This window comes from Zonotrichia leucophrys, chromosome 1 (assembly GCF_028769735.1).
Source record: "Zonotrichia leucophrys gambelii isolate GWCS_2022_RI chromosome 1, RI_Zleu_2.0, whole genome shotgun sequence".
Classification (NCBI taxonomy): domain Eukaryota; kingdom Metazoa; phylum Chordata; class Aves; order Passeriformes; family Passerellidae; genus Zonotrichia; species Zonotrichia leucophrys.
The window spans coordinates 47,200,285-47,222,629 of NC_088169.1; the positions used below are offsets into that span (position 1 = coordinate 47,200,285).

At 32.3% G+C, this 22,345-nt stretch overlaps 1 long non-coding RNA gene across 1 annotated transcript in view; it reads right to left on the minus strand.

The window, feature by feature from the left end:
* Positions 1-251: 251 nt before the first annotated feature.
* The window catches only part of LOC135451521 (uncharacterized), a 90,652-nt gene continuing 68,558 nt past the window's right edge, over positions 252-22,345 (minus strand). Inside the window, exons 2-3 of the long non-coding RNA XR_010441354.1 lie at positions 20,957-21,048; positions 252-602 (exon numbers count right to left, since the gene is read on the minus strand). This is a non-coding gene — a long non-coding RNA (uncharacterized LOC135451521). The remainder of the gene's footprint in view (positions 603-20,956; positions 21,049-22,345) is intronic.

The following is a 22,345-nucleotide window of genomic DNA, read 5'->3' on the forward strand; positions in this document are numbered from 1 at the left end:
GCTATTATCTCACACTCTGAAAAAAATAATATTCCTATCCAGGAATTCAATATACTAGGTTCTGGAAATTCTGTTGCCTTCTTTTATTCCCCTAATTACTTGTTTACTTCTTCTATACATGCCACTTTAATTTCAGTTCTTCCTATTGCTGCCAATCTTTACAGCCAAAATTAGTAAAACAGAAATTAAGTGAATAAATAAAGAGGAGGGAAGACTGGTGCTTGGCAGTCCAATATTCAGTCTGGCAGAGCTCTTTCATTGCTTCTTTACTGTTTATTTTGGCTTATAAATTCTGCACTTCAAACAAAATCTACACATTACTTGACAGGATACAGTAGTGCAGCAGTCGTGGAGCTGTCTCAGATTTGTGTGACAGAAACAGTGTAAAGTTACTCATAGATTAGTAGACCTTGTTTTTTGTGGCATAACATAGCCCATACTTAGCACAAAACAGTTGCATCACTTCCTGTGAGATTCCTCTATGTGTAGGGAAACATTCAACTGTAGCAAAGGTGAAAAAGATCAATGCATTACATTTGAAGCTTCAAGAGGAACAGTACTCTTATTTCTCCGATTCATATCAAGAACTGGAAAAAAAAATCCTGAAAAAAAAAAAAAGATTCTGAAGTTAAAATTTTTTCAAATATATTTTTAAGATAGTCATGCCAAATTCAATTACTTTACTGGTATTTATATATATTTCATAGACAATGTCAAGATGTAAAAGCCATTCTGCAGTTATGTTTTAGCATATGCAATTACATGTCTAAAAACACTATTAAAAAGTATCTATAGGTAAAAACATGTATAAGATATACCAGTAAATGGATATGAAAGCTTGTGTTTTTATTGTATGTAGAAAAATATTAAATGGCCTGATATGTCCAGTTTGTGTTTTCCTCTGGACCTTAAAGACCATCCTATTTTCAAATAGGAGACACCATGAGTGATGGAAATGGAGTGCTGAGAGTAAATTAACACCATTTACTTCCTTTTCTATCAAATCATTATTTCAACCTGCCAACTTCCATTTTCTTTTAACTCTCAGGATAAATGCAATACATGGAATTCAATTGCAATAGTAACACAACTGTAATAGCAGTGCAAGAGTAGCAGTAAATTTCTTTGTTCACAGGAAGCTGTGGTCAATGCATGGTACACTCACCATACGTATGTCCAAACTGTCCACTTTGTTGCTGGATATGAATTTATTTCGTAGTTAAAAAATTAGAAAATTTTTAATACATAATAAATTGACAATTAACAACTAGTCCCATCAATCCTGTGTCCAGGTTGCAAACAGCATCTTTTTCACAACCCTTCATTCATTCATTCATGTTATGACACTGCCACCTTTGATGGAGTATTGGGTTCATGTGTCAAGTCCTGTGTGTTGGGGGCTGCAGGGGTAGCCCTGGGGAGAAGGCGGCAGGAACTGGTGCCAGCCTGCTTTGCAAAGCAGCCACAAGTGTGAAGAGGAGGAAGATGCAGACAAGGTCCTGTTATGGTCTGACCACAGGCACCCATTCTCTGCTGGAGGTGAGGGTTGGGGAGATGGAAGAGTCAGGAAGCAAGGAATGAAGAAAGAGGGTATTTTCAGTTTTTACTTTGGTTATCACTATCCAGCTCTACACTTAACTGACAATAAATTAACCTAATTTTCCCCGAGCTTTGTCTGTTTTGCCAGGGATGGTTAGTTTCAACTATGACTTATTGTGTACCAAAAGCTTTTGCATCTTATTTCCCACCACCACCTCCCTTGAAGAAGCGGACTAGAAAAGAAACTGGCTGGTCTGTCAGCCAGTCAAATTCAACTCACCACACTGTAATAGTTAATAATTTTTTAAAATTAAATCATTAAAATAAATTAAATTAATATGTATGCTTTTATAAATAGAATTATTATATTCAAATATTTTATTAGTCAATGGTGGAATTATAATTATATTAAATTAAATAATGCAGCATTGTTCTGGGAAAATCTTGCTGCATTTTCTTATCCCTTTCCATATTTACATTCTGCTCTAGCTTCTGGTTATTATTTATTTATAAAATCTTCATAATTTTCTGTCTGTATATGCTGAAGGCCTCTATGTTGGGGGAAAGAGGTGTCATTTATATTTTATAGCCTCTTTTCATTTGCTTCACAGGAAGTATAGATTTTTTGCTTGTATGTTTTCACTATTTATTTTTACATTAAAGTTTGCAATCCCAGATATTGATTACCTTGGAAATGTCTTAAATATTTACCAATTGTTGCGGTACATTTCTGCTCATACCTTTTTTGTCTAAACTTTTATAGTTTTGAAATTCACAAGATTCACTTTTGTAAAGCTGGCCTTTTCCTTTCGCCATAAAACTGAGATCTACCAGAGTGCTCTCCCATATTGAATAAAGGTCTTACAGAGGGAAACAAATTTTTCTCTGCAAATTGTAAATTTTGTAAGTATTTTATATTTGAAGTTTGAGCATCAGAGTATATCACAGATTTGAACACTGCAGGTTTTGTTTTCCAGATGGAAATCTGTAAGCTATTGCTTCATGCACTGACTAACCTCCTCTTAGTGTGTTTTGGGGACTTACTGTGATATATCTTGGTAATGGAGTCCAAACAATAAAACCTTCCTTGACAAAATGCGGTCTCCTTTCCCTTGTCCCAGTTCAGTTTTAATTGCAAATGCTATGAATAACATTCCTGATTTTAATATTTCAGTCATGAGAGTGTTCTTAACACAGAGATGTATTTACATACTAAAATGGTACTTCCATTTATTTTGATTTAATCCTTGATTTTGTACAGGCACTCAAATAATTGTTGAAACATAAGTTCAAAATCATAAAAGTGTCTCTCTTGTAATTAATGAGATAAAAAAATATTTTAGATCAAAATATTTTTTCTAATACTATCCATAATATAATTAAAAACTGAATTAGAGAATGGAAGGAATTTATTCATATGCTCAACCTAAAGCTTTCCTTTTAGCAATTCTTTTCACAATTCTAGGGATTGCTTGACAGCTGACTTCCAGAGTCAGCTACATCTTTCCTCAGTGGTCAAACAGGTGATGGGCATTTCCATGATTGTAACATTTTAGTGAGGGCAAACTGAGATGTTATTCACCTAAAGAATATTCCACATCCATAACAAAGAACAGTAACAGAATCCTTCATGCCAAATGTGATCACAGGGTTCGACCTCTGCAATCTATACCTGTGTCTCCTGAATTCCCGATGCAACTATTTTGTATGCCTCTGGCTGGTGCTCATATTAATGTGCTAGTTGAATATATGTGAACAACCATTTCAAGCTAATCAAGAAGGGCTATCAAAACTAGGCAATAACAGTTTTTAAAGAATTATGTTGACATGTGAGACATGAATGTTTTACTAACACAGATATTAGTTAAGTCTGATTAAATGGAAAAAAATCAGGGAAATACTGGGCAAATCCTCCAAAGATTATGGCAACATATATTTGTCATGATCTTTGACAAGAATTATTTCATGAAGATTCTCATGCCTGAAAATTATATTTCTCAGTTTAAACCATGCTTTCATGGTAGAATGAAGAGTAGTGGTATATGCTTCAGAGGAAGGTGAGCCAGACTTCCTTAGATAGCCATTGCACATGTTTACATATGGTCAAATGAATCCCACACAGCGTGACTAAACAGAGTTAATCAAGTTGACCAAAGAATTCAAGCTATACAGACGGAATACATGCTTTCTTTAACAGCTCTTATTTCAAATTGTATTGCATCAATATTTATGTATCCTAAGAGAATAGGGACAGAATTCACTTCGTTTAACTTTGAGGAGGAATTTCCGAAACACAACCTAAGATGGATATGTAGCATTCAGGATTATTAAGCATCTAAAATTTATGAAGTGGTCATAGACTTTATAGACACCTACTTTGGATTAGGTGCCTAACTCTTAGTGGGATAAATTTAGGAAGAGATTTCCCATGGTTATTAATCACTATCCACCTTTAAAAGATAATATAATTGAAATACTTTTACAAATATAAATATGAGCACAGAACAATATATTTAACTCCTTCCTCTCATCTTCCTTGCAACTGGTGTTCATTTGGGGAGCCAAAAAAAAAAAATTCGTATTGATGAAATATTTGTCAAATATAAAAGTAATAAATCTAAAAATTCAGAAAAATTCAGAAAAATTCAGAAAATTATAACATTGTTTTTCATATTTTTTCATTTTAGACATTTCTCAGTGACTTCCCTCAAAGTCTGTTTGCAGCAAAATTTGGAAAAAATGAAATGTAAATAAAAATCTTATTGTAGTTGCTGTTATTATTAGTGTCAAATATTAGGGCACGTTATTACATTTCATATGAAATGTACAGTTTAATGTGTTGTGATTGACAAGTATTAACTGCAGCATTGCTGCAGTCAGTGAAAAAATTAGTCATTCCAATAGAGATTTTGATGTTAATTTTCTATGAATTTACTTATGTTTGCAAAAGCTATCATCATATATGTAAATTAGTACATTTTATGCATTTAAATTATCATATATTATTTATTGAGACAGCTGTCAAGATTAACCCATTTAGAATGTCACCTTGAAGGTGCTGTTGGTTTTGGCTTGACATAGCTGTTGTGGCAGAAAGGAAAACATGCTAGGAGCTTCTAAGTAGTCTTTTTTTAGCTTTCATCCAATTATATCTTGTAGTTTTTAGTTGCATTTTGATGTCTGAGCAAAAAAAGAAAGACCAAGGAAAACCCATAAGTAGGATTTTCAGAAGTAAATAAAAATGGTAGGTAGTGTTTTTATTTTGGAGCATCTTTTTTGGCATACACTATTGAGCTTTGATTTTTTTTTTTCGTAGTAGGGTATTTTTAAATTTTGAAAATCAGCAAATCAATACAGTATCTCAATGGGTGGTACTGCATGCTAAGGTAAACAAAATACCAGGATGTTTGAATGTGTTAGGAACCTTCTTGGTCCTCAAGGTCTTCAAACAATTCTTACAGATGTGTATATAGGCAATGAATTCAGAATTCAAACATCAGAAACCTAAAATTGTACATCTTCCAAAACTGCCACAAATTCAGTCTTTCTAAATAAATACTAACCCTGAAATCACATTTACTTCAACATTTTTATCCTCCAAGCTATTTAGTAATGCTGTCTAGAAGAAAATTTTTAGATTGTGTTAGCAGTGTCCCAGCCTAAAAAATTTTCTTCAGAATTGCTAGTCAAAAACTTTTCAAGTTAGTTTCTCCACATATGTCATAGGGAAGAAAGCTAAGGAAAATGCAAACAGCTTGAATACAATTATTTTAAATAACAATTAAGATTGTGGAGAACAGTAAAAAAAAAAAGAAGAAAAATAAAATAAATGGAAAATATTTCTGAAGAATTTAAAACTTTTTGTACTTAGTGTAGATACACATCTGTACATATGTATTTTCATAGTAATTCTGACTGATACGTAGATGTTTACATTTAGTTTACACATGAAAGCAATTGTTTCAGGAAAAGAAATGTTTTAAAATATGCCAATTTATATTGTCTGCGCTTTTTTATGTTTCTATGAGGTGATATAGGTATTGAAAAATGGAATTTAATGATTTCTGAACAAATGAAAAGAAATTAGCATCAACATTTTACTAAAATAAGAAATACTTCCCCAATTTTTGATCTGAATAGCAAAAATTTGACAAATAATATAGAATTTTTATAATTTGGTTTTTAAAATAATATTTTTCCAGTCTTTTTGACATAATTGAATCAAATTTTTATAGGAAATATATATATTTAGATTTTTTAATGTTTTTATATATTTATATATATGTGCAAACCATTGTGTGTATATATGAACTATTAATATATATTCACCATATATTTCATATGTACATAATTTTTGGGGGGTTGGGGAGTTGTTGGGGTTATTTTTTGTGATTTATAGTCTGGTCTTACTTAACAAGAAATATATTGCAAAGGATTTGAAAAACAGCACTAATAATAACAATAATAATGAAGGGCAGGACATGGAACACTTTCCTTCCACATTCTTGATTTTGCAAATTAATGAAAAAAATAAATAAAAGAAGCTGTGCATGTTTCCACTATGCTGGGTGTCAATCCATATTCTGAGATAAATAAATGAAGATAGCAACTTTCCTAAATATGCAAAACTGTGTTTCTAAATTTTACCAGTAGTTAATTTTACAACCAATGGGCTAAATCAGTGGATGTGTATTGTCAAACTTAACTCTACAGTGGTTTACGCTTTTTGTTTCTGAAAAGAGATCTTTCCATATCTCTCTAATAACAAAATCAGATGACAAATCTGGAAAGTATTTCCCCTCAATGTCATGTGGCTTCACTATTTCTTGGCTGATCTCTGTCGTGGTCTTGTAGCTGATTCCACTTTCAGCCGTGATTATTGAAAAGAAATGTAGCGCTAGTTCAAGATCAAGCATAAGGACTGGAATTTTACACAATCCCATTTGAATTGCTGTTGGCTTCACAGACAATATTTTGTGTATCATAGGTCCTAGAACTCTGCACATTGCTTTAAAGACATTTAAAGCTGATCCACTTTCAAATGCTAGAATTCTACTGCATGTAGAAATATAGCACACTTCATAAATGTTAGGTATTGCTGTGAGTTTTCCCTATGCAAATGATTGTAAGTGGAATCTAGGCATAAAAATGGCATGATGTTTCAGGTGGAAGTGCTCCCTTATGCTTTATACAACTTCTTTGTGTTATCATCACAGAAATAGATGTCTCAACCTGGTCCATATAAATGTACTCAAATAAAGATCAGGATTAATTTGTTTTGGCTTTACACATTGTCAAAATTGACAAAATACCTAGCTGCTATTTTGGTAAGTTATTCTTGTTTAGAAAAATACTTTGTGGTTTGTTTTTTGCTGTTGTTGTTGCTGTTATTGCTGTTTTATAGGGGGTTTTTGGTTGCTTTTATTTGGTTGGTTTTAGTTTTGGTTTCTTCTAGTGAAAGTTCTTAACATTCAGTTCTTAACAAGAAGACTACACATAGAATAAATATCTTTTTCTCATACATACACTCTGGATTTTTATTGGAACTGGGTAAATATTGAATATCTCAAATCATCAATGAGAACAAATCAATTTGAAAACGAAAAAGTTCAGGCGAAGAAGATAAAAGCAATGTCTGGCCTAAAAATAAGCAAAAAGCACTGTCTATACTTGACCATCAAAGATCTCAGATCTGAAATTCCTTCTCCCTTAGCTGAAAGAAAAGGGAAAACATTCACTTTCATAATTTAAAATGCTTTCGGATATGCAGACCAAAGAGTCGTTGATAGGAAGCAAGAAAGCAGGGACTTTAACTTGCCTCATGTATATTATAAATAAATCAAGTAAACATTGCATGACTTCAGAGCTCTCAAAATCTGTGCTTGGTCTGTGCAACTGTCTAATAAATCCTAACATGCTACAAGAAGCCTCATGCTCTGAAATATAAAAGTAAACAAAAAATAGAGAAATTGCTTCTTTGTTTCTTGTTTCTTTAAGCCGTAGGGAACATGCTAGTTCATCATGTCCTAAGTATTTACAATCTACCTCACTAAAAGGATTCTGAAATTTAAGTAGAGATGTATCCAAGCGAATTTAAAGTTATGCTATAGTATAATGCTATAGAAGAATATTTTCTGCCTATCTGTGGTTCCCAATTCTTTCAAATTCATATTCATATGATTCTCATACACCTTCCCAAATAAAGTTCTTCTGAAGATTAAACAACTAAAAAACCCAAAACAACCAAACACAAAACTTTGCAAATAAACTGGAAGAAGACATTCTTTAATCTGTTCGTCAACAGAAAAATTCCATGAGGTAACATCTGTAACTATTCTCAGACCACAGGGCTCATGCCCATTCTTCTGGTTTATTTGAGAGAAAATCAAGTTCTAGGCTTATAAAAAACCATAATTTTATGGGTTTTCTTTCTTATCAAGTACAGTATTTCAGTTTCTTTTTTTTTTCAACTCTGCCGTGACTCCCTTTCTCATTTCAATTTTCTGCTCCATGAAAGGCCTCTCATACCCTTTTAATATCTCACGCTCTTTGTAGGTAAATTCAGATGTATTTTAGCCTTTTTTTCCCCTCATTTTCCCTAATATTTTCAACATTCACCTTGATCCTGTAGCCTTGGCAAGATTCTCTTTCCTCCAATGAGCCATATATCAATTATTGCTTTTATCCATGTTTTCTCTTACCATAAGGCACTTGGCCATGCTGAGTAACCAAACCAATTAAAAACATGGTAATGTTATTTTTTTTAATAAAAAATAATATGACATGTACCTACTCTAATTGAGTCAATATTGTTGTGGGGTTTTTTTTCTGGAGGATTATTAGGAAGAGTGGTTTTCAATACTTCACCTCCCATAAACCCCAAACCCCATATTTTTTGCTGAAAAGCAGAGAAGTCCTTAATATTTTTCACTTTAAAAGCAAAAACAAACCACTATTGAATTACTGTTCTCATAAAACTCTTTTAAAATAAAGAATTCAGTAGTGGATTATATAACTAATCTTTTTTATTTTAAATTACTCTAATTAGATTTTTATTAAAAATAATGTAAATTAAAATCTGAATGAGTGCCTACCTGCATTTTTACATTAATCCCATAATGAAAAGTACAAAATTTATTAGTGTTGCACCCTGAGAGCAACATTTAGTTAATTAATACATTGAAAGCATTATTTCTGTATAAGCAGATTCACTCAATCAAAGATTACTTAATTTCTTCAAAGATGATTGTCAAAGAAATCATCTTTTACTTTGTCAATAGAAATTTTAAATATTAATAGATTCTGACTTGACTGCCTTATCTTGGGAGCCAGAAGTTATTAAGAGGATTTTTAAAGGATAAGACTATCCTCGGGACAATCCTTTCTCAGTGGGAAAACTATCACAATACCACATTTGCATTCTCAGAGTAAGGTAAAATGGAGAGTCAGTATTTTTTATTAGGCCAACTCTCATATGTGGGGAAAAAAGTAAAAAATAAGTCTTGCAAGTTTTGTTAGGTTTTTTGGGGTTTTTTTTCTGTTTTTTTTTTGTTTTTTTTTTTTTTAATTTGTACCATACATTCAGCTGTATAATAACTGCTGATCTTACATTTTATGACTACATATACTCTGGGGTCTCCAGGAAGAAATTGGGGCAGTTTAAATCTGGTGCTCAGTGTTTGCAAATCTTCAAGTACAGCCACTGCTGTCCATCGACTACATACGGAACCTATGCACCTTCTTCAGAGATTGCTTCAACATGCTGAAGATATAGAGGCAATTTTGACAGCTAAGCTTGTTAAAATAATTCCAATATTATAGTTTAAAGTTTTATTATGTAAAAGAGCAATTTCTGCAGCAATTTCAGTGATTTTAAAGCTTGGGATAAGATAAAATCTAATCAGTATGGCTGTGTGATTAAAATAATGTGACACTTGGGACCACAATTGATGAGGAATTAGATTTGGACTATGTCTGGAGCTGACCGAAGGACTGTGAGCAGCTACATAGAGGGTGTTGTGAGAGCCTTTTGGTGAGCGGAATTCAGTTGAAAAAGAAATGTGCTTGAAGAGTATTTTGGCCAACTGTTATAAAATACATGCTTCTTGTGCCTCTTGCACAACTTCAAGAAAGAACATATAAGCGTGTATAAGCCTGTGTGTATTTTTTGGTGATGTAAAAATTCTTTGAAAACTTAAGGTAGCTGACAGCAGAAAAATGTACCAAACAACCAGAAAAATGTACCTTTCCATGGAAACTGTAAATCAGTTACAGTTTCAGATTAGGAGTAATTTTTACCTTAACTCAGAAGGAATAAATAAGTGACATTCAAAACAGGATTTCTTTTTTTCCCCAGAATAGCAGAATGCTATTGGAAGAGTACTGCAGGATTATTGCCTTCATGCATTTGCAGGTACAACTTCTGCTTTTTCTCAGGTACGAAAGGATGGAAGAGAGCAGGAAGATTCTGCTGAAGGGCAAGAAAGTCATAATACCATTTGTGGAACAGAGCATTTAATTGATATTCTACTTGCATGGTGTCAACCCTGAACAGATTGAGTTACAGCGATGCCAGAACCCAGGAAGTCACACAGCATTCATTTGAACAGACCTCCAAGGGTCTCATAACTTTTCATCCAAAAAAAGTGAAGAATTGAAGAATTGAGGAATTACAGAAATCAAATTTATTTTTATTTTCAAGTAACACAGCCAAACAGCTCTTAAAGTTAATTAAAATATTTAATGCACTGAAAGAAAAAAGTACCACTTACATACTGATACAAGAAAGGCAGACAAGGAGGCACATAATTTTTGAGTGCTGTCACATTTGACATAACTTTAACTTCTCATTAATGCTGACATTTAAAAGATTTATTTTTCTGTAAATCTTCCTTACTAAATGCTAACAAATACATGAGTATTGAAAGGCTGTTTCATACATTTAGTACAAATATCTGGAATACTGACTTTGGAAGGTAAATGAGATAAGACAAGAAAAAGCTGACAGTGTGGAGCCTTTTTCCCCTGCACAGTATTTTAAGTCAATACAAAAAACCCACAGCTTCTAAATTGTTGTGGTGCTTTTGTCTGAGGGAAAATTAATTTTCTTCAGAGTGGCTTGGATGGGGCTGTGTTTTGGATTTGTGCTGAACACAGGGTTGATAATATTGAGGTGTTTTCATTATTATTCATCACAACTTAGCCAGAGCCAAGGCCTTTTCTGCTTTTCTGTCACACTGGTGAAGAAATTGAGGTGTCATGGGAGGTTGGGAGGAGATACAGCCAGGACAGGTAACCCCAACTGACCAAAGGGACATTCCAGACCCTGTGGCATCATGCTCAGTATGCAAAGTGGGGGAAGAGGGAGGAAGAGAAGGATTTGTGGAGTGATAGTGTTTTGTCTTCCCAGGCCACCGCTCTCCTGGAAATGCCTGAACACCTGCCTGCTCCCAGGAGGCAGTGAATTAATTTTTTTTTTTTTTTTTTTTTTTTTTTTTTTTTTTTTTTTTTTTTTGCTTTGCTTGTGTTGTTTCTCTATTAAATTGCCTTTATCTCAGCCAACAGTTTTCTAGCTTTTACTCTTTAAATTATCTCCCTGATCTGCTGGGGGAGAGTGGGTGTGAGACAGAGAGCAGCTGCCTGGGGCTGGCTGGGGTTAAACCATGACAATAGCAGGTTTTCAAAACTTTGTGCCTTTCATTAATCAATTAGCTAGACAAAACTTTTCCTAGTGAAACAGTGCACACTCTATTTGAAGTTTTTTATCCTAAAATGCAGAAAAGATTTATTTAGTTAGGGCATTGAAATATAAATATCTTTGCTATAAATTGAATGCCACAAGATAGAGAACATAGGATTTCTTAAGAAATTGAATGTGTACAGTTCATTACATTTAATTTATTGCTAGAATAAGTTTTATTAATGCAGAAAATAAATTACTGCTAATGGGGCAGGCTTATATTCCACTCTTTCCTAGATTAATTATGCGTAGTATGCTTTGTCTTTGTTTTCTTTATGGTGGTATCTGAAAAACTATGTAAGAATGAAAGTGTTTTCATCAGAAAATTTCTAAAAATTTTTCTCTTGTTTGATCATTATTTCTTTTTTTATTATTTCTCGCTGCAAATTTATAGCTCTCAGGACTTCTATGTAATTAGCATGATGGAAAATCCAATATTTGGTCAGATAAAGCAGTGTGTATTTAAATAATAAGAGAAGTTGATAAGTTTAATGAAATGGTGTGACATTATTCAGCAAAGTTTTCAGTTAGAGAAAAGGTCTTCCATGTAATACTGTGAGATTTAAAGTTTTCTTCTGTTATCTCTAAAGGAATTAATATATTGTTTGTCTTTGTTACAATTTTACATCTAAAATCACTGAAAAATATAGATCTAAAAATGAGAATTGAATGAAAAAGTTTCTGGAATTACACTGACTATTCAGAACTGAGGTTTGAACCTTTGTCTTCCATTTCTTATGTAAATTGCCTAATGCTAGAGTCCTTTCTGATGTTAATACATCAGTAGAATTTGCTTGTTTTACAGTGACTATCACAATCCACTATAATACAGATATGAAATGACATATATTTTAAAATAAAATAGACCTTTTCTGTAACAGTTAAGCTCTGTTCTTTCTAGTTCAAGCATTAACAGTGGCGATAAAAATTTCACATTTCTGTAATAAATGCGTTAATGATGCATGGACTAAAAAAGAAAATCTGCTCTCATTCACTTATAGAAAGGTTTAAATTGAATAAAATTTACTGAGTGGAGTAGTATTGACAAAATTTGTTTTCCAAATTCCCTCTCTGTCCTGATCTGGTCTTTAAAATATACCCAGAGGGAAATTCCATTATCCATTTAAAACTAAGAACAGAAGAGAGAATTTCAAGGTCATACAATCTTCCAAAAACTAAATTCTCAGCAAAGCTTTCATAGATTTTCTAATAAAAAGTTGTAATACTACAGCTGACAAGGATTTCATTCTGTTGGCAGTGTACCATATAGAGCAATATGAAAGTTATTTTAAGAGCAATCTCTTAGCAAGGATCACAATCTGTTGAATCGTTATGAACTAATTTCTTTTTTTAACATACATGGAAACCAGCAATAAATAAATTGTTTTTCTAGTTCTGAATTTCATTTACTCTTGGATATATACCTCATGATTTCTGATTGCATCTCCTAAGTTCCTATAATACTCATTAACTAGGAAATAATTAGTTTCACTCAGAAGCATCAAAATGTGTTCTCTCTCAAGCACTGGAAGTTTTCACTTGTCCTTCAAACATTTCATAACTACCTATTCTTTTTGCAGATAAGTTGCTTCTTTCTAGGTGGAAACACAACATTTTGAAGACAAGGATGTTCTTACAGAGCATCAATAGATCATTTATACTATTTTCTTTTTAATGATAAAAAGGTTAATATCTTATTTCCATCTCACTTATGATTACTTACTGTTACTGGTAAAAATATTTATTCTGGTTATTTATTTTTCATGTTTCAGTTTTTGGGATATTATATCTTCTTTTTTATTTCTCTCTTCAATGGAATTTATCCCTCTTAATCTTTTAAATTAAATCTGCAAAGTCTGAGAAGACTACAACAAAGACAGTAGAACTAGATAAGTATATCTTTCCCAGATGGTTCTTAAACCCTGAGATAAATTTGATCTGTTCTTTGAAATCTTTCCAACTTTCAAATTAATTTTATTTTCTTTTTAGGAATACTGATCACAGCATTTTATTGGTAGTCTCACCAATAATATCTTCAAAAACTGACATCATCAATGTACTCTTATCCAAAACTTAGTTTTAAATATTTTAATTTTGGAGGGGTTTTTTTGATACACACAAAAAATAATTAAGTTTTTGATGGTGTCATCATAGAAGATAATTAAGTGTGTTCCACATCTCTAGGAGTGCAAGATGAACTTAACATTCCAGGAAATACTTATAGACAAAAGAAGGAAGAAGCTACATGAACAAGTAAGAGACACCCTAAAGAAAGTTTATGGAGGATATTTAAATGGGTCAAATAATAAAAGAACACACACAAAAAAAAAAAAGCTACTGACAGAAAAGAATTATTTTCTCATATTATGCTTTCCTCTAGAAGGCTCACATTTAGGAATTTTCAATTTAATCTTTTTCTTGTTTCATCTTGAAACAGAATATTTCTGGTAGTTAAGCTGAGTGAAACCATTTTGTTTTACCTTGACTAAACATTAAGGTGAGTTTCTCTGGATTGTTACTGTGACTGAAATAAATTATCCTGCATAATACAAAACACAAGTCTCTGTGTCTTTCAGGGAATGGACTCTGCACCCAGGCATCACCTATAAACCACATATACATGTTAAGTTCTGCTTGTATCTTTGGGGCTTATTTTGAAAAACAAATAACCAATGCATAATGAGAAGAGTTGTAAATTTTTTGACCTTAGGCTGAACAAATTCAGTAGAAAAACTACAAGACTCATGAAGTACTAGGGCAACTATAGTGTACATACAGATTTATAGAGGAAAGTTAAAGAAATGAATTCTGACTTGCCTTGATAAACCAAATTAATTGCTTTCATAGTCTATGAAAGAGTAGGATTTTTTTTAATTGTCATTATGACAACTTTGAGCCTTCCTTACTGTGTGGTTTTTTCCTTCATATGTGTTTTTCATGTTTTGTTTACCTGTAATTACTTCATATATTGCTTCTCTCCTCTGTCCTATTTTGAGATAACATTTTGGAAAATGTTGTGGCTGAGTTAGGCTGTAAAAACTATTAAGATGCATCTTCAGATTGTCACTGTGGATGATCAGAACACATCTATCAAAATTTTGGGAAAACAATTTCTACTCAGAGTTAGATGGAAAATAATAATATATTTTTCTAAATATTTTCCTTTTAAATACAAGTAAATATTCATTTTTTAAATATATTATTAGTAATTAGGTATACTTTTTTCATCTTGGTATTTCCTAGAAAGCTGTGTGCTCACACTTTTACATCTATATGAAAATGGCCTTTAAAAATTAAAGATTTAAAGACAGGTATTAAGAGGAAGAGAAAGCCTACCTATGATAAAAATGATATCTTATAAGACACTGAGAAATTCCTGATTTTACTTTCTGACTTTTGTGTAGCATATTATTTTAATATGCTAATCTCGCTTGGGAGTTTTCCAATTTACAGATGCCAGTTCCTTAATTACCTCTAAGTAGTCTATTAATGAAAAGAAAGGAAGTTGTTTTAGTTTCATTAAAATGATCCTTTGTCAACTCTCTATTCTCCTTTAATTGTTCTTCAGTACATTTGAGCTTTCAAAGTGAACTGCGGTCTCTACAAAGGGGAATTGTAACAGTCTGTGAGAATTCATAGGAATCGCAAAAAAAAAAACCTAAGTAGAAGTACAACAGTCCACATAATTTTAGTAGACTTTCAAAAACCTTGTGACAAGGTGCCACACAAGAAAGTACTACAAAAATGGATAACTGTAGACGGCATATATAAAGATGGTATATTTAATCATCTGTCCAGAAATATATAAAATATATAAATGAAAAATAGATTATCATTATCTCAGTATACCAAAAAAATAATAATAAGGGATTTTGAAGTTATACGCTAATTTCATATAGTGAAATACTTCCAATAGCGGTTTAGAAATTAGGTTAATGGTGAGGAAAATATTCCAGAAAACAGATTTTTTGATTGATCAGTTCTAGACATATTGAAGAGTGAGAATGTTTCTACTTGATAGAAGACACAATCAATAAAAAGAAAAGGCGTATTACCCTACAACAGTTGAAATTTCCTTAACAAGCAAATACTTCCAATATTTGAATTCCCACATTTGTATGTATAATCCTGGGTTTAAAGATTTGGATTTGAACTAGTGCAGTTATGGTGGTAATTGTACTTCCTGATATTTGGAAAGTAGAATACTGAGAAGAAATATTAACTAGAACATATGAAAGTAAATTTAATCATCATCAGTCAAACAGCAAAAACTGACATCTTAGATCAAGTTGGAGCTGACTTCATACTCGAGCTCTAATCCCATCAACAGCTATTTTTGCTGATGTAACATACAATTTTTTAAAATTACAGTTTAGAATAAGTTTCGATCAATGTGGAGCATTTCCTTCAGTTCAATTCACCAAAAAGTAACCATAAAATTTTCATCAAATCCTGTATTTCTACTCAGCAAAAAACCATGCAAAAATTAAGTCAATGATCCTGTATTGCCAAAATCAAAGCAATTTATGTCTATATAGACTCAGAAAAGAACAGGAAAGATCAGCTGAGACTTGCTTCCCTGTGCAGTGGAAAGGGATAGCAAGGTATATGAATTCAGTCTTAGGAAATCTCAAGTGAGCATTCTTATTTGTATCCTAACCTACCTTGCTGTATCATTTAACACATGATTTTCCAAGTCTACACTTGATTATAATGTTTGAATATTTAATTCTGGAGAATTTTTGAAGAACTCCTTTACCCTTATGTTAATCATCTATGCATTTTCCATTATAATTGTAACAAAGCAACCTTACAAGAGATTTGTCAAAATGCCTGGCAAAAAACCATGTCTAATGTATAGCTGCAGTACTATATAGCTAATATAGCATTCCTCAATCAACTACAAGTTTATATTAGTAAGAGGTTGTGTTTCTCATTGATTCCTTATCCCAAATCTTCCTCTATACCTCAGTGAGAAATGGAAAGAAATCTGTTTGAAACAGCAGCATTCAAAGTGGGTTTCATAATACGATGTGGGGACAGTTCAGCAATGAATACCAAAGCCCTAGTTTTATTTAAGTTTTGATTGCAGGAAGGAAGAGGAATATTCTAAGAAAAAGTGCAGATTTAAATGAGAAACAAGGTTTTTTTCTTCCAGGAAAAAGAAAAAAGTAGATTTCTTCTCATGCACTTTGAAATGTTCACCACTCAGAGAAGTAATGTATTTATAGGAGAAATCCAGCTTTTATCCAGTTTTAGAAGTGTCTTAAACACAGTTTGAAAAACACCAAGAGCGAGGTATTATTTCACAGAGAGTAAAAGTTATTGCTTCCCTGGCACCAAATGCCAGGTTCATACAAGGCCAATACCCTGAAAGAATTCCCTTCTTGCAGGATACTTATTAATACCCTAAGCCACTAAAAAGGAGCTAAGCATTCTTCCATGTGAGTGAAAGGAATGAATTAGAAAACAAATCCTGAATTTTTACGCAATGTACATGAAGAGATGTAGCTTCAAACATTTGAGATATGTCAGCAAAAGATGCTTCTAGAGACAGAAAATTTCAAGCAGGTGACAAAGAATGCTGCCAGTTCTAGCTGTTCATCACCACAGAGGAAAAAAAAGTCACCATAAAGAGGACAAGCTGGGTAAAAAAAGCCTGTAAATTGAACTTAGAGTCAGGATTCATTGTTTTCATTTTTATTGTTCTAACTGTGCTGACCAATAGATTTTATTTAATTATTCTGAAAAAAAATGTACGTGAACAATTTCTATGTGTCCTAGTTTCTCTGAACTAAATTAGATAAAGGAAAATTTGTTTGTATCAGCACACTTCTGACTTTAATTTAAATTCTGGTGCAAATCACATTTCTACTAAAATGAGCTGAGAATGATTTTCTTTGTTATTGATTTTAGATTCTGTGGTTTAATGCTCCATGCTTACCCTGCTTGATTAAACAAATCAGCATTTTTCAAGACCAGAAAATATGTATACCTTTATAGGACTTTGTATCTCTTTTGAGCTAATACTCTGTTAGGGGTAATACAGTATTTTGCTTCTTGAATGTGTCATTTTCTTTGGAGTGGTGTTTAGAAATAATTATATATTAAAGTTAAACTGTATTGCAGGTTGTTTTTTTTTTTTTTTTTGAAGTAGTTAATTCTTGAAAAAAAACCTGTTTTCCATTCATGTGGCTATGACCTATTTTGAGGGAAAAAACCCTCAAACAACAGTATAGTTTTATGTGCACATTAAAAAAAATAAAAAACAAAAACAGATAACAAAAACCCACAACACAAAGCTCCCTCAAAACCCCTAGAATGTCAATGACCATGTAGTCAGGAAGCAAAGTGAGAATGCCAGAATATTGTGCTGAAGATAAGGCCTGTAGGACAAGTTTAATTTAGAAGTTGCCATTTTAAAGGTGCTATAACCAGTAACATTCCCTGAAGGTTTCCTCAGCTGTTGCAAGCATGTCTTGATGATATGCTGATTTCATTTCAGCATTTCATAAATACTGTGTTTGTTAAACTCTCTTGAAAGGCAGTAGGAACTTTTCTGTGCTGTGTAGTATGGATAACTTTCTGTATTAGCTCCGAAAGCACAAGGGCAGGAAGTTTTCATTAAGCACAGAGCAATGACTTTCAAACAACTTCCAATAATTCTGGCACTGGATCCTTCTCTGAGTATCAGAAATGGGTGATACTTAGAGGCAGGTCAATGAGCACAAGTACAGGGGATTCTTACCTATTTGACTTTTGGGGGTCTCTGGCATCCACAGAGTTAAAGACTGTAATTTTTGTTCAAATTCAGGTTCTTTACTAGAAAACTGTTCAGACTTAGTATATTGCCTTCTAAGTATATAAACATAAATTGCCAATTTTATTTTCCAATAGTACCAAGCATTTTAAAGACCCTCAAATGTTTCTTCTCAATAGTTATCACATTTTCACAAGCAGCTAGTTTCATTCACTAGCTATAAAATTTTCTTATCTTAATTTCTTACTACTGTGTCTGTGAATTCAATGTAAGTATCATAATATTGTGATATGAAAGAACATGAGAAATAAAAAAAGGAAAATCTGAAGCACCGCTTGTAATTTTTCAGAAACCATAGCACAGACAAAAAAAAAAACAGAAAAGCATTATGAGTCATTAACATATTGCTAGAAACCTTACTTTTTAAGCTTCTCTATATCAGACTTAAATTTAACTGCATTTCCCAAGGTTCAGGGTATGACCTGTTTCAAAGGGTCTGTGCCTGTAATCCCTATTCTTATTTTCTGCTATCAAGGCATACAGGAAGTGTGCATGACCTGGAATGCCTATTTTTGGCTCACCAATACATTCAAGCCAGTACATTTAGAGGTTTTCCAGTGTTAAAATAACTGCAAATCCACTCTTCCCTTTTCTGCCTAAGATCTGCTTCAAGATTAAATCCTTGCACTTTAAAATATAAGAAAACTTATGACAGAAAATGTACCTAACAAATTGAGATCTGTTTTAGTGGAGGGAGAGAAAATAAGAATATTTTGAGAATTTGCTCCAAAGTAACAGAGGAAATTTGATTTCTAACACTTTCAATACTCAGTCCTTTTTGATCAATGCATTCTGCATTGTGAAAAATTATCCATACAAACTAGCTCCTAGAAAGAATTGTAAGAAATTCTCCCTCTTGACCCTTCCAGAAGAAATGACTAGCATTTATGGAATACCTATCTGAATGTCAGACAAAATACTATTTCTCCCTATTTTTATTTTTTCCAATATGAGTTTCATGTATATCTTATGTTCATTTGTTTCCTACAGATCTGCACAAAATACAACCTACATACATCCACTGCATTTTGCCATCAGACACCTAAATAGTCTAAATCAATTTTAAACTGATATCTGAGATAATAATCTGAATGTTAATGTCAATAAATCTGTAATAACAACTTTTACAGCAATAAAAAATATCAACCATTTCCATTTTTATAGAACTGTAAATAGGGAAAAATCATTATTAGTATTTAAAATACCCTGGTGAAAGATTCATTTTTTAATTTAGATTAATATTTTATAGCTTTAGAGACAGATTTTTTTATACTGAATTTCTCATAGTAGTGTAACCTGCTTTTTAATTTTGACTCCTAATCTGTGTTTCTAGATGCATCTTTCATGTAAAAGCCCCTGTTTTAACTATGAAACTACCAATATGAATTTCTCTAAATATTTTTCTACAGTATTAATACTGCTGAATAAAATAGGACTAATTTTAAACAATTTTTAAATCCAAATATGCGAGATAAAATTCAAGTTGACATATATGGGTCAGCTGTTAAACATGTACTAGCACTCAGATCATAGTAAAGACTACCAGTTGGCTAGCGTCAGTCAAGGTTCTTTTGTGCTGTCAGTTTGGTCTTAAAATTAGGACTTCCACTCTTAAAGAAATATAGTCTGAGGAAAATTCTTAGACATATCACTTCATAATACCTAAATTTACAAAACACTTCAACTAAAAAAATAACAAATATCATAATCAATCTCCTCTATTTACTTCTGTAGATCTCTGTTCTCTGCAGACTTGGTAAACCATGTGATTCAATGGTGCTGCTGTTTTTTAAGCCTTTTTAATGTACAGAAAATTACATTAATGTAATGTATGTAAATGTGAACATGCTGATGTCTCAAAAGATCTTGAACTGTGGGTAGAGATCTAGATACCAAGCAATAACCCAGTTATCTACTAACACCTTTATGAACCTTCTTAGGTATATATAGTGACATTTATACTACTAAAATAAATATGATAGGGACTGTAATGTGGCTGGCATTAAAAACTTCCTTATTATTCAGCACTATTATTCTCCAAACCAAGGTACTACTTGCAAACAATATGTTGTAAGTAGTACTTGATGCATGCCAACTCCCAAATCCAGGAATTGTTTGGTTAAATATTGGCTGGAATGGTCCAGAGCCATGCCTGCAGATAATTTAAATAGCTTAATATTCCAGAGGAGTGAGATCCATTGCATGAGAATATTTTCAGTGAGTGTCTGATTTTCTGGCATAGATATAGCCTAGTTAGAACAGCACATCTATAAACAGAGGGTACTTAAATTCTTAGTATAAGGAATATAAATAAAGTCGGTTGTTCCAAAGATGTTGGAGAGGCAAGATCAATCTCCCTCAATTATCAAAATCATATGGACTTGCTCCATCTATTCATCTGACAAGTCATGGACTTTGTATTATAAATAAGGAAAAAGAGTAATGAATGCATGGGTACATATGCAGAACATGTTGAAAACAAAACAGGATACCACAAAATACTGCTCATCAAAATAAAAGAATTCGTTAATATAAATACATTATTCCAGTAATTAGATCATAAAGTGAAAGGCATGGAAAGACAAGTGCAACTCCCTCTTCGTAAAATGCCTATTGAAGTTAATCCACAGAACTACCAGAACGACTCTGGTTCATCAACACATTCTGTTAACACTGTCGTCTTTTAACCACACCAAATTTTACATAAGAACATGGTACAGTCAGTAAATTCTCAAAAATTAATGCAGAGCTTTGGAGAAGAATAGTTTATATATTATCTTTATCTTATAGCTCCAATGGCAATAATGAAGAAGCTCAAAAAAAAAAGATGCCCACTTTGTAAAAACATGTGTTTGTACCTGTCCACCATAGTGTTGCTCAGTCTAATCTCCTCAGAATCTCAGCTGGGTTGAAATGTCACAGATTTTGTTCTGCTTGACTCAGGCAGACACTGAAAAGAGTAATGTAATGCTGCAATGAAGTACAATAAAGCATTCAATTCACAATCAGATGCTTTTACCCATGTGCTTCAGTCATCACAACCCTGTACACCAGTCTTCCAGTGCCAATATTTCTGTTATTTTTGTTTCTTTTTCTTTTCACATTGAACACTAATTTAAAAAAATTGGGTTTCTTTTAAACGATTGGACTCCATAATATGAGTTGAACTCCAGTTGCCTTTGGTAGCTAAGATTTTCATTTCCAAGTTTATTTAATGAGCTTTACTAAAACTGTAGAAACAGCTGAAACAATATTAATGTAATGTAATGTAATGTAATGTAATGTAATGTAATGTAATATAATTAATATAATATAATATAATATATACTAATAATACAGACTTGATATGTGTTCTGGTGTTGTTACCTGCCACTTGATTATTTTTGTTCTTTTACACATTCTTTCTTTATTTTTTTGCTTTTCATCTACTATGCCTATTATGAGGAACTTCCAATTTATATTTTCTCTGGTGAAAGACAGTCATAAAGAAATATTATAAAACTGGATAAATGTAGTGGATTGCAGAAGGACACAACTTTTTGTAATATAAAAATATTTGGGTGTTTAGAGTGTTAGACTTTAAAATTAATCTTATTTCCTAAGACAAGATGGAAAATTAAATATTAAATTTGAAAAAGCACCCTTAAATTGTCTGTACAAACCCACATATTGTACAGAAGTATGAGAGAGGAAAAGCACTAAGAGTGAGATTTTTTTGTTTAACTTCAGCATAAGAAAGTAAATAAGTATCTAGGCATAACTCATGTTTTAGTAGTTGTCAATAATCAGTGCAGCTGTACCCTGGGGGTAATTAACATTATTTATCTGCTTTAAAACAGAATGAATCACTAGCTGGAAATGTCTCTCATTAACTTGAAAAAGAGCTTTGATATGACTCCTTGACTACATTTTTCGGAGTCCAAGTGTCTCTGAATCTTCACTTTGAGTTATTAGATCTGGGAAAAAATATAAATCAGAACTTCAATTTTTGTATTGAAGTTGTATCAAACACATCATATCTTCTGATTTCAGATTAAGTAGACTTGAATTGCACTTTATATTTACTTACTTATTTGTTTATTCTGAGAGAAGCTTGGACCGTGGGATGGAAGAAGAAAAATAAATCTTGGACTCTGTTTTTTGATTCACACTTTTAACCTTACAGAGTTTATTATGTTTTGTGTGAGCATGGGTCTTACAAGAATTTTTTACTATTGGTCTATGCTCCATGACAGCATGGCACAGAT